The sequence below is a fragment of the Egretta garzetta genome, unplaced genomic scaffold (assembly GCF_000687185.1).
Source record: "Egretta garzetta isolate BGI_Z169 unplaced genomic scaffold, ASM68718v1 scaffold850, whole genome shotgun sequence".
NCBI lineage: Eukaryota > Metazoa > Chordata > Aves > Pelecaniformes > Ardeidae > Egretta > Egretta garzetta.
Genome location: NW_009258486.1, coordinates 74,539 through 87,672, shown reverse-complemented (window position 1 = coordinate 87,672; position 13,134 = coordinate 74,539). Strand labels below are relative to the sequence as shown.

The window sequence follows — 13,134 nt, the reverse complement described above, 5'->3', positions numbered from 1 at the left end:
ACGGGTGCTTCTTAGAAGCGGAGAGGCTCCAGGTACCTGCCAAAATGACCCCTCGAGCCCCAGCCTGTCCCCGGGGGCTGAAGCAGCACCAGAACTCCAGCAGCACTGGCAGTCCCAATAGGGACCACACAGAGACCCCCCACTGCTGCTACCTCTCCCGCCGCAGCAACCCGGGCCTGGAAGCACGTTTAACAGGGAAAAATGCATTTAGAAAGAAAGCAGGGGGGAAAAAGGTGCTGGGGGAAGGAGATAAAAGTCTGTCAGTGTCTAAGACTGGTCCTCGGAAGCCTTCTCAAGTCACTGCAGCCAGCAGCCCAGTTCTAAAAGATGTAGCATGTTGGCATTTTGGAAGCACAGCTCCAATTGTTTTAAGTGGCAAGAGCTGTGCATGGTCAGTGGGGCCTTGATTTTGTCTGGGCTTGAAGGCACTGCCATCATATAAATAATCACCAAACATTTCAAAGCCTTTGAAAACATTTCATTTAATTTAACATTTTAATGCTAGGAATGGGCTAGGGTTTAGGTGTGGTGGTTTCACATATTTTTGGAACCTGTTTATCCATCTTTTATTAAGACTCTGAGAAGGCAACTCAAAATACTTCAGTGACTCCAGTGATGCTGTAATTTCTGCTTCTTTGTTTTCTGAATATGATTAAGTTAAACTCCTGTCTACATCCCAAGCTGCTTCCTGGAGAGACACTTGGAGGCCAGCATCACAAGGTTTGTTTGGTTCCAGATCAATGGCTGAGCTGGTGAGCAAAGACATGAAAACCTGTTTTATATCTGGCATGTCTCAGACTTACCCTACCTTCCAGCTAAATTTTGTATTTTGTCTTCTTTTATTTAAGATGACAAGTGAATAATTGTTAATAAAGTATATGTTGCCCTTGCAACGCTTGCTGTCCTTTCGCAAACTGACGTACTTTAACGGTGGAAAATTAACAGTGGAAACATCACTCTGACTGGCAAACTTTCAGCCCACACCTCAATGCAATGGCAGGGTTTTTGCAAATGTCTTTGGCCAAGTTTGCCCCATCTGAAGCAGCTTGAAGGACTTCAGCATTAAGATACATGGTTTTTTTCCTGCCCTGCTTCTTCTTCTAAAACAAAACACAAGTGACAGCAGCCCAGCTTTACTGGCCATCTCGGCATCCACTGAAGGACATGCTTTGAAGGGATGCTGCCATCACGTCTCTGACCAGCTGTTGAAAACATGGACCAGTATGCACAGTGGGAGGCTTGTTAGTAAAGCGTAAGAAAGAACTCCATGTGCTGTGCAACAGAAGGAAAGTTTAAGGAAAATTCCATGCATGTGAAGAAGCAGAATGTAAATCTGGAAAAGTCTTCCTCTGTTAAGTAATTTTTCTGCTGATATTAGCATAGAACCTGAGTATCCAGACGTTCATCAACCATGGAGTCCATGCTACTGGCCACATCACAGATCTGGCCCTGTTTGTGGCTTCATGACTAGTTATGGACACAAACCACCCAGCAGGTATTTAAGAGCTTTAGCTGTCCTCTGCCTCCTTGTTTTGCAGTAAGTTATCCCAGGTCAGCTGCTGCATGGGTACAGGTCTCTTGTGCCACACACATCACAAGCTGGTTTTCATAAGGTGGTAAATGGCCTTCAAGCATCACTGAGGATGTTTTTCAACAAAACACCACGGACAGGGTATTACCAACTCACAGAACCTTTTCTTCCTGTCTGAGGCGGGATATGTACAAAACTCAGATTCTCGGAAGCCAAGTTTAAGTGCTGCCCTGCTATGAACTAGGACCTTTGATTCCTTAAGACCTTTGGTTCCCTGCCTACAAGGCAGCTTGCAGAACTCATAACTGCAGGTTGCCACATCCCAGCTGGTGGGATGCTACTGGATACAGTAGAAATTATTCTGAACAAGACTCAGCATTTGCAGATGCAGAATGAAGTGGAATATATTTCCAATTCCCTCCACAAAATACAGTGTTTCTGTCACTACACGAGTCAGCGTAACGAGAATGGCCAGTGCAGATGGTCTGAATACCTTTGCACTGTATCTTTACTTTTCAATTCCCCCTCCCTTGGCCATGGGCAGGCCCAAGCAGATGGATCTCCTTTTCTACACAACTCCTTAAAGCAAGAAAATGAGGCAGTGACCACAGTGTCCTGTGCATCTTTGTGTCCCTCCCTCACTTTGCTCCAAAAAGGAATAACAAACGAGTTAACAACCTGGGAGAAGGAGCCCTCAGCACTGCACAGCAGAGATCCTTCTGCACTGAGACGAACAGGACAGTTTTCAGCTCTCCAGGACCACGCAGATTAACTTCTGCAAGGGCTTCCCTCTGTTGACTTTCTTTCCTCCCACCTGCTTGGCTCTTCCTCGTCCCTACAGCAGAGAGGCATTTAACTTTTTCATTAAAAAATGAGCACGAGCAGCAAGTTTGGAGAACACTACCACCTTCAGAGAGCTGGTGGTAGAGCATCTGGAAAAGCACAATGAGCTGTCTCCAAGTCTGACTGCAAGAGCTGAAATCAAAACATCCAAGGCTGCTGCTAATTCTTCTCCTTCTGAGACAGGGTGTCTTTAGCTAGCCCCATGCCAACTGTAGCAGATCTCTCCTGATCATTCTATCTTTGTTTTCAAATGCATTATCGGATATAATTTAGGCAACTTTTTTAAAAAATCCTGTTTGTTTGTTTATGTATTTATTTGCTTGCCTGTAAATGTATGAATTCACTTTGAAGGGTCTGGGCTTTCCACAGGGTGTTTAGAGCCAGTCATGAAAAAAGCCTAAGCTAAAATAGTCCAGCAGCAGTTCTCACCTCAGCAAAATCAGATTCCTCTTTGCAGAACTCAGTTTTCACCATGAACTTTGATGTTCCTTCCAGCTATTTGTTACTTGCTTACAATGATGAAGTCTTGCCTGCATGGCAGTGCTTTTGCACCAGGAGGTGCTGGTCCATCGTGTTGCCTGTAAGAAAGGCACTCTGACTTTGAGAAGTATCATTTTACATGCTTTTTATTAGAACTAACACTATACAGAAAGAGTGAACTGTAGATAATGTTATGTCCCTTCAGATGCTGGGAATGCTGAGCTGTGCAGCATCTGATGACACAACCCACGTCCAGCGTGCTGTGCAGATCCAGTCTATGGAAGGGTTAACCCATTCTGGTTGTTTGAGACATTACAGGATTTTCTTAGAAGGGAACAACTCTATTCCTCATTATAGAATCATAGAATCATTTAGGTTGGAAAAGACATTTAAGATCATCAAGTCCAACCGTTAACCTAACACTGCCATCCCACCACTAAACCATGTCCCTAAGCACCTCATCTATCCTTCTTTTAAATACCTCCAGGGATGGGGACTTGATCACTTCCCTGGGCAGCTCATTCCAATGCTTGACAACCCTTTCAGTAAAGAAATTTTTCCTAATGTCCAAGCTAAACCTCACCTGGTGCAACTTCAGACCATTTCCTCCCGTCCTATCGCCCGTTACCTGGCAGAAGAGACCAACACCCACCTCGCTACAGCCTCCTGTCAGACAGTTGTAGAGGGCAATAAGGTCTCCCCTCAGCCTCCTCTTCTCCAGACTAAACAACCCCAGTTCCCTCAGCTGTTCCTCATAAGACTTGTGCTTCAGACCCCTCACAGGATGCCGTTGGCGCCTCTTGGCCACCTGGGCACACTGCTGGCTCATATTCAGCCGCCTGTCGATCAACACCCCCAGGTCCTTTTCCGCCAGGCAGCTTTCCAGCCACTCTTCCCCACGCCTGTAGCATTGCATGAGGTTGTTGTGACCCAGGTGCGGGACCCTGCACTTGGCCTTGTTGCACCTCATACAACCGGCCGCAGCCCATCGATCCAGCCTGTCCAGGTCCCTCTGCAGAGCCTTCCTACGCTCAAGCAGATCAACACTTCCAGACAGCTTAGGGTCATCTGCAAACTGACTGAGGGTGCACTCAATCACCTTGTCCAGGTTGCTCATAAAGACGTTAAACAGAACTGGCCCCAACACTGAGCCCTGGGGAACACCGCTCATGACCGGCCTCCAACTGGATTTCCCTCTGTTCACCTCCACCCTTTGGGCCCAGCCATCCAGCCAGCTTTTTACCCAGCAAAGAGCAAAGAGTACGCCTGTCCAGGCCACGGGCAGGCAGGTTCTCAGGCAGAACGCTGTGGGGAAACAGTGTCAAAGGCTTTACTAAAGTTCAGGTACACCACATCCACGGCCTTTCCCTTGTCCACTAAGCGGGTCACCTTGTCATAGAAGGAGATCAGGTCAGTCAAGCAGGATCTGCCTTTCATAAACCCATCTTGACTGGGCCTGATCGTCTGGTTGTCCTGGATGTGCTGCGTGAGGGCACTCAAGATGATGTGCTCCATGACCTTCCCCGGCACCGAGGTCAGACTGACAGGCCTGTAGTTCCCCAGCTCCTCCTTCCAGCCCTTCTTGCAGTTGGGACCTACATTCCTACTGCTGAACAAAGACGATGTTCAAATGACACCTTCTTGCTGCACTTTTAGACAAAAGCAAGGCCGTGCAGGAGGTGCAATTGCCAGCAGCGAGGGGATGCTCCCTGTGGGCTCCCCCATCATGGTGAGCTGGGAGGGCTGCCCACGGCTGGGGCAGCCTGCAGTGCCACAGAGCCTGGGGCCACGCTCCACCTGCAGCCCCCGCAGCCCTGTGCAGGCCCCTGTCGCCTCCAGCCAACTCTTCCCCATATCACGAACACCTCAGCATAGGGGGGTCTCCTGGTCCACTAAAGAGGTACCACTAAAGTCCCTTATTGCACTGAGGCTGCCAAGGCAGCCACTGTGGAGAAGCCTCAGCTACTGCCTGTTGCAATTACGCAGGGGGATTAATGAGGAGAATGAGTCTGAATTTTGTTTTCTCTTGCTGGCTTAGCTAAAACACAGCCTGAGTGACGAGAGAGATGCTAAGCAGGCACATCTGTTCTGGAGGCAACCAGAGTCACAGGTGGGCTACCTCATCTCCTGCTTGGGGAACCTCCACCCCGTTTGACAGCAAAAGCGCACCTTATCACCAGAGCGTGGTACCTGTTGATGGGGTACCAAGAGGTGCAGGGGGCAGGAATGGCTTGGGCACCCTGCAGCTGGCCTCGAAGCAGCAGCCCAGCTAGAAATGTGGCTGTTTCAAAGCACTGCTTGCTATTCCAGGAACACAGACTGGCTAGCCAAGGAGGGATGTACTGTAAGCATCATCCAGTGATCCAAAAGCACTTCTAGAAAAGAGCTGTTAGGCTAATGCATAATATGCCCTAAAGCAGAGGTCTTGCACCAAATTACCGCCTCATGCCTGCTGCTGTGGAGATTCCCATAGGAAAACCACAGGAGGGCTGTTAATCAAAGTAAATCGGCCTTAGTCCGCTGGCTGCAGTGGAGTGGCTCCAGCATGCTTTCGGTGCTGCAGAGCCTCATGCCAGGAGGGGCGGCCTATTTTGGATGCTGCTGTGTGTGCATAATTGGACACGCCTGATCCAGGCAGGCTTGCCAGGACCCTGGTGAGGTTTGCAAATGCGTTTGGCAAAAGGCATGCCAGGAAGAGCTTGCTGAGCTTAAACATCCTGGAAGTTTCACCTCTTCTGGGAAATCCTTCTCTGGCGTGTGGAAACAGCCACCCCACCAGCCACAGTCAGAGCGCGTTGGGAGGCAAAGGTCAGCAAATCTCACACTTGCTTCTTAAGAGATGCTTCAGGAAGATCAACCAAACAAAACTCCCAAATCCCATGCCATTTTCAATCAACAGCTTTTGTATTTTGGTGCAAGAAATAAATGCCCATCAACCTAGAGATGATTTCAGGTGCAGAAAGATGACTTCAGTTTCTCAGCTCCCGGACAAGTCAGGCTGATAGGTCTCATTACTAGCATGACTAGATGAGGTTGGGGCTAGCAATCCAGAGGAAAGACATCAAAGAGGCATTGCCTTCCAGCTTCCTACCCCTGCTTGTTTGAGGAAGGCAAAAACCAACTGTGTAGCAGTGACTTATCCTTGTCATTTCTCCCTTAAGGCTAAGCTGGTTGTTCTTACTTGCTTTGCTTTGAATGGTGAGAAGAAGATTCACACCTTAAGAGAATGAAAAATGTCACAGCCAAACCAAAACCAAGGCATCAGTGTGGAAGCCCTCGCTTAGAATATCGGGGTTTGTATTGCCACGTTTATGGGGAGGTTTGCGCTTCACACCACGTGTGACATGTTTTTAATGCACGCGGTAAACCTTTGTTGACACACAAACCCGCCCCTCCCTTAAGTAATAACAAGTGTTGAGGTTGTAGCACATGCTGATGAAAGCAAGTCGACATATGCTTCATAAGGCATCCGCTACAGCACGTGTCTGATGCAGCAACCAATCTAGCACTTCGAAAAAGGAAAACCCAACCAACCACCGCACGAACGGTCACCAGCTGTGAACCGCCTGAAATGCTGCTGCGCTTTGTATCGGCAGCATTGTTGTGGCTCAAAGCCCCAGGTGAATGGCTCTGATGTTAGCCTAGCATATGCCATCACCTGCCTCCGCTGCACCCTCTGCAGGAGCACTCCCGCTTACCCCTGGCATCTCCCAGTGCAAATTAAAAACTAATTTAGGGCCACGAAGGATGCTCTCCAGCTTGCAGTGTGGATAGGAAGCAGCTCTTCCACCCCTGAGCTAAGATCAAGGGTGAAAGTCGAGTCAGAGCTGGTCTGAGCTGTGTGCTGTCCAAGAGCAGAGGTGCAGCATGTGTCCACTCAAAGGGCATTCGTGGCATCAGGTCCATTCCCAAAGACAAGCAGCTGCTTCGGGCCGATTAGCTCCGGCCAGCAGGTGAGGGCGCTCAGCTGCACAGTGTGGTACATCAAGAGGGCATGAAACCCTGTAAAATCTAAACACTGTGTCATCTCACCATGCTAACTGATGTGTTGCCACGTGGCCTTAGGCATACCTTTGCCCTGTGTGTGCCATCATGGGGGAGACCCTTGCCACTGACCTGAAGACCTTACGGCACACATAAAAGATGAAGGGTGGGATGTGGAGCAGCTGGGTGGGATGCCTGCCAAATTAGTGGTGAGGTTGGGAATGGATCCCAGCCCAGTTGCCAGCCTCTTTGCAAGGCAGGGTGTGGCAGTGCTATGCCTCAGCTGCTGTTCCCCAGCACTTCGCTAAGCAGGATGCTCACGCTGCCGCCGCAGAATTTTCTATGGCAAGGGCAATATGGCTGTGCATGACAAGGACAGGAAAGATGGGACCCACTGCTCTAAGTCAGACTGACTTTTCTCTGCTCTACAAAAACCACCACGAATTTTAAAGGATTACTCCTCAATGATCGTGGTCAATAGCTTCAGCTGTTTGCTCTCCATGCACCTTACAAAAATTTGGAATTTGGCTTTTGGATCTAGATTTCATCCCAAATGTCTGCATCCTGGAATTTGATTCAGCCAAGGTCCATATTTGGCTGTGAAACTAAATACCTCTCAGATGGCTCCTTTTTAGTAGGTGTTTGAGCATGTCTCAGTGTGGTGTTTAGCATATGGGAGATGGAAAACAAAACAAAACAGACGCAGTATTTCATCATACTTATCTAAAATGTGTAACTAGGCTCTACAAACAAAAAAGCTGAGTGTTTCACAATAAAATATGGCATATGACCATGTGAGCTTGGGCTGCTAGCGCTGCCCTCATGGAAGAGCTGGCAGATGGGTGCTAAGCCAGCATGAGCAACAAAGCTAATGTACATTGAGACTTGGTGATACACAGTGTGTGGGTACAGATAAACACAGGCATTAAGTGGTGAGCAGAGAGCTCTGCTGACTTGTCTCTGTTCTGATTCATACACTGATGAAATCCTCACACATATCCAACCCCTGCTCAAGGGAGCCTATGCAGACAAGCTGTATTGAAATGGCATGCACTGTTTTAAGTCTTCATAGTGGTGACGCACCATGCTTTGCTTCTGATCCATTTTATAAAAGGTGGGTGGAAGAGGAGAAGGACCTGTTTCTTATTTGCTTTTTAAAACAACCATTTTTATTTATATAGGATCAACTCTTGAGTTTCCCAGGCTCGGATCACCTACTCCTCATTGCAGGTGGAGAGAAATGTTGCCTCTGTAGAGGAAGCTTAGAGCAAGAGCTGTGCCAGGCTTATCCTCTCCACCCTCCCTGGATCATAGAATCATCTGGTTTGAAAAGACCTTTAAGATCATCAAGTCTGACCGTACCTGTCCACTACTAAACCAAGGTCTCTAAGCACCTTGTCTACCCATCTTAAATACCTCCAGGGATAGGGACTCGACCACTTCCCTGGGAAGCCCCTTCCAGTGCCTGATAACCCCTTCAGTGAAGAAATTTTTCCTAATGTCCAAGCTAAACCTCACCTGGTGCAACTTCAGACCATTTCCTCCTGTCCTATCGCCCGTTACCTGGCAGAAGAGACCAACACCCACCTCGCTACAGCCTCCTGTCAGACAGTTGTAGAGGACGATAAGGTCTCCCCTCAGCCTCCTCTTCTCCAGACTATACAACCCCAGTTCCCTCAGCCGTTCCTCATAAGACTTGTGCTCCAGACCCCTCACCAGTTTTGTGGCTCTCCTCTGGACATGTCCCAGCAACACAACATCTATTTTGTCATGAGGGGCACAAAACTGAACACAGGATTCAAGATGCAGCCTCACCAGTGCCGAGTACCGGTGAATGATACTATTGGCCTTCTTGGCCACCTGGGCACGCTGCTGGCTCATACCCAGTCGTCTGGTAACCAGTACCCCCAGATTCCTCTCTTCCAAGCAGCTTTCCATCCACTCATCCCCAAGCCCGTAGTGTTGCATGGGGTTGTTGTGACCCAAGTGCAGGACCCGGCACTTGGCCTTGTTGAACCTCATATCGTTGGCCTCGGCCCATCGACCCAGCCCTGTCCAGGTCCCTCTGCAGAGCCCTGCTCCCCTCGAGCAGATCAACACTCCCACCCAGTTTGGTGTCATCTGCAAACTTGCTGAGGGTACACTCCATCCCCTCGTCCAGATCAGTGATAAAGACATTAAACAAAACCGGCCCTAGAACTGAGCCTTGGTGAACACCACTTGTGACCGGTTGTCAACTGGATTTAATTCCATTCATCACCACCTTTTGGGCCCAGGCATCCAGCCATTTTTTTACCCAGCAAAAGAGTATGTCTGTCCAGGCCATGGGCAGCCAGTTTCTCCAGGAGAATGCTGTGGGAAATGGTGTCAATGGCTTTACAAAATCCAGGTACACTACATCCACAGATTTTCCCTTGACCACTAAGCAGATGTCAAGACTGTGCTGCCATAAGCCCCAAAGAAGGTCACTTGGCCAGCAGGGCTGATGGCTCTTCTGGCTCAGCAGAGGTTCAGCCTCAGGCTTCTATCTTGCTCACCTTCAAACTCGCCTCTCAGTGGATTTGGAGAGCTGTTGTGGTCTAATGCACAGCTACTGTAAAGCCAGCAGCCCTTGACACAGCCATAGTTAATATAGAGGTGGTGCCTACATCCTCTCTGAGGCCAAGGTGCAGGGATGAGCTTGTTCATGACACCCCACTAAAGTGGAAGAAATGGCCCAAGCTGATTTTCCCAAGTCTCAGCCCACTGGAAGATGTTTGAGTGTCTGTGTCTGTGTAGATCCTCCTTCATTGGAAGAGGCAATTTCACACAGACTTGCATGAGTTTCCTACAAATACTGGACCCATCCAGTGCCTGAAAAGGGTGGGAAATCTTCAGGAGGACACAATCACCAAAACACTCAGTATGGATGAGACAGGAAGCTATCAAGAGGCTGCAGAGGATGGATCCACACAAATGCAACAGCCAGACAAGCCTAAGTGTTCTTAGGAGAAGTCCAGGCTCTTTTTCGCAGTGCGGGACACAAAGCTGGAGAAGACCCCCTTAGGGACAGCACTTCACTACTGGACCAGACAAAAGGCAAGCTCATTCTCCCGTTGTATAACATCAGCTCCACGGTGGAGCGTGTCCTGGTTTCAGCTGGGATAGAGTTAATTTTCTTCATAGTAGCTAGCATAGTGCTGTGGTTTGGATTTAGTACCAGAAGAATGTTGATAACACACTGATGTTTTCAGCTGTTGCCAAGTAGTGCTCAGACTACTCAAGGACTTTTTGAGCTTCTCCTGCTCGCCCAGGTGCATAACAAGCTGGGACTACGGCACAGCTAGGACAGCTAACCCAAACTGACCAAAGAGCTATTCCATACCATATAACGTCATGCTCGGGGGGGTTAGTCGGTCAGTCGGTCGCGGGGAGACTGCTCGTGGCTCGGGGACTGCTCGCAGCTCCGGACAGGCTGGGCATCGGTCGGTGGGTGGTGAGCAATTGCGTTGTGCATCGTTCGTTTTGTATATTCTGTATATTCTGTTATCATTCTCATTATTACTATTATTATTATTATTTTCTCTTATTAAACTGTCTTTATCTCAGCCCTCGGCTCTAACCTTTTATTTTCTTTCCGATTCTCTCCCCCATCCCACTGAGGGAGGGGGGGGAGTAAGCGAGCGGCTGCGTGGTGCTGAGTTGCCAGCCGGGTTAAACCACGACAGAGCGTATGACATCAGCTCACGGTGCAGTCACATCAGCTCAGAATTGGCACAGGGTGTGGAAACTGGAGCCATGCAAATCTGAGTGAAGACGTATCTCATGTTGCATAATGATAATTTGAGGGAAAGGCAACAAAGCACTTCAGGGTTCTCACCGCTGTGATGGCAAGCTACAGCATTTTATGTTACGTTTTGGGAAATACACAGCAAAAGGGGTTAAGGATGTCACTGAAATGTCCCAGCACTCCTGTGCTTTGAAGTAAAATCACCGAATACAATTCTACAGGCAGAACACCGAGGCAGAGAAAAGTACTAATTAATTGCATAGCAAGTCAGAGATTGGAAAAAACAACCCAGCACACAGGAATAAATCAGCCCAAAAGCGCATGTCATTCCCCATGTGCTTTCTTCCACTGTGACCAACACCATCTGCTTCAAAAAAAAGAGGCATATGTTGCTATATTTAGACTTCTCTGAAACCCAACTTTGCTCATTTAGAGTCTTTGGGTATCTCTGCACTACAGCACAATGCCAAAATAATCCATTTTAAAAAGAAGGGCATGCCACATCCTACAGTGTTTGACATCTAACAGAGATAGGCTTAAGAGGAACTAAGAGGAGCTGAAAGATGGAAGCAGCTTTCAGACATACCCGAACTAGGAGTGAGGGAAGGGTGGATGACACTGTAGCCAACAGCAGAGGGAAGCCACAGAGTCACTGCCCCTTGACACTTTCACATTATGTCAGGCTAGGAAGATGTGTACAAGTTAAAACTAATTACTGATCTCAGCCTACTGGCAGCTGCATAACAGCTGGTGATGGAAGATCAGGGCCAGAAGATCCGCTGGTCCTCTGTCTCAATTCAGCAAAAAGGTTACCTGTACTTAAAGCACATCCTCTCCCTTTCCTTACTTTTTCTGTTCACCTTGCAGTTGGATCCCCAGTCTATGTAATACTTTCATTTTGCAGCACACGTGCTCCATGAAAAGGAAGCCGGCATGCCTTCAGAGGGCCTGGAAGCAGGGTGTGTTGTATACCACTGGTTGGAGCCATGCACGATGTTGTTCCCTCAAGGGAGGCTCAGGATGATCATTACGGATTTCCCGAGTTTCATTTCCCTCTTGGACTAAGCATGCCGAGTGTTAAGTGCCAGCACACCAGTGCAGAAGGCACAGAGAGTCTCCACGGCAGCCCACCAGTGAGGATTTCCATGCGTGACCCCAGAGCTGCAGAGACTGCAAGCGGTAACTCAGGCTAGCGCAGTACGAACCACGTAGTAGAAAGCCAGAAGGTCCCACCGTGCTGGCTGTCCCGTGAGCTCATTTGTGAAGTGGACAGCAAGAATGTGTTGTCTAATCTGTGTGCTTCTCCGCTGCTTTTAATGGCGCGGCTGAGGAAAGCAGGTTTTTCTGAGATCTCCACCGGCTTAGAGGCGTGAGCACTGTCACTGGATGGGCCGGGCTTACCCCTCTGGAGGAGGCAGGTGGGACTTCTGCATCCAGGGCAGATGGTTTGGAAACCCCTGAAACACTCGGATTATGCATGGCACAGGGAAAGCTCACAGATGTGTAGTTCACGCCAAACCCCAAGTTTCGTAAAACAGGATGTCCCCCAGACCATCATCCCCACTTGGCAGTCTGAACTGGAGCATGCATACTTAAAGCAATACTGGTACATGAAGCTTAACTGAAGTAGGAGAGTCTGCTGGCATTCAGCAACAGAATTGTTGCACCATTCTTTCTCGGGGGGACATTCCTTTGCCTCTCACACATTTATGAAGAAAAGGAATCCAGATCCTGTGACATCAGTAGCGGGGCAGTTTCCACTAGGACCACGCTCTTGGATCATGCTACCAGCCATTACGACCGTGCAAAGGCACAGCTGGCTGCTGTGGGATTTCATTTTCATTTATTTTTGCCCCACACAGGAATTTAGTCCTTTGGCTTTGTTCTTTAGCTCTGTTAACTCCTCAGCGTGAAAGTCTGGGGTGAATCCACAAAAAAGATGTTTCCCAGTCAGGGAAGTTGACTTTTCTCCACAGCCCAAATAACCAGCAAACCAAGCTGATATGCAAAAGCAAATCTGTACAGAGGAAGACAGCATTTTTGCTACTGCAGACTTCTCCGTAAGATTTGGAAACAATCATTTGCCAGTATCTGCCTTAGGTGACTGCTTAGGTGATGCATGAGACTGCAAACCCCAACCAACAGGACACTACAGAGAAAGCAATGAACCATGAGTGCAGCCAGTAACCTGTTCTGTAGCTTTTTTACACAGCAGCTGGGAAGACTGCTCTTTTGCTAAATGTTGCTTTTTTGGAAAGGCGGGCAACACAGTTGTTCGCCACAAGCAGTAATTCAACGAGGCAATGTTCACCCCAGACACCTTGTTGACCAGCTGTGAGATGCACCACCACTGAATCACAGAATCATAGAATCATAGAATGTTTTGGGTTGGAAGGGACCCTTAGAGGTCATCTAGTCCAAACTCTCTGCAGTGAGCAGGGACACCGCTAACTAGATCAGGTTGCTCAGAGCCCCATCCAACCTGGCCTTGAATGTTTTCAGGGATGGGGCCTCCACCACCTCTCTG

At 48.6% G+C, this 13,134-nt stretch overlaps 1 long non-coding RNA gene across 1 annotated transcript in view; it reads left to right on the top strand.

Annotated features, from left to right (window-relative positions):
- Positions 1–12,014: 12,014 nt before the first annotated feature.
- Positions 12,015–13,134, top strand: part of LOC118452931 — a 6,418-nt gene continuing 5,298 nt past the window's right edge. The window contains exon 1 of the long non-coding RNA XR_004842813.1: positions 12,015–12,025. This is a non-coding gene — a long non-coding RNA (uncharacterized LOC118452931). The remainder of the gene's footprint in view (positions 12,026–13,134) is intronic.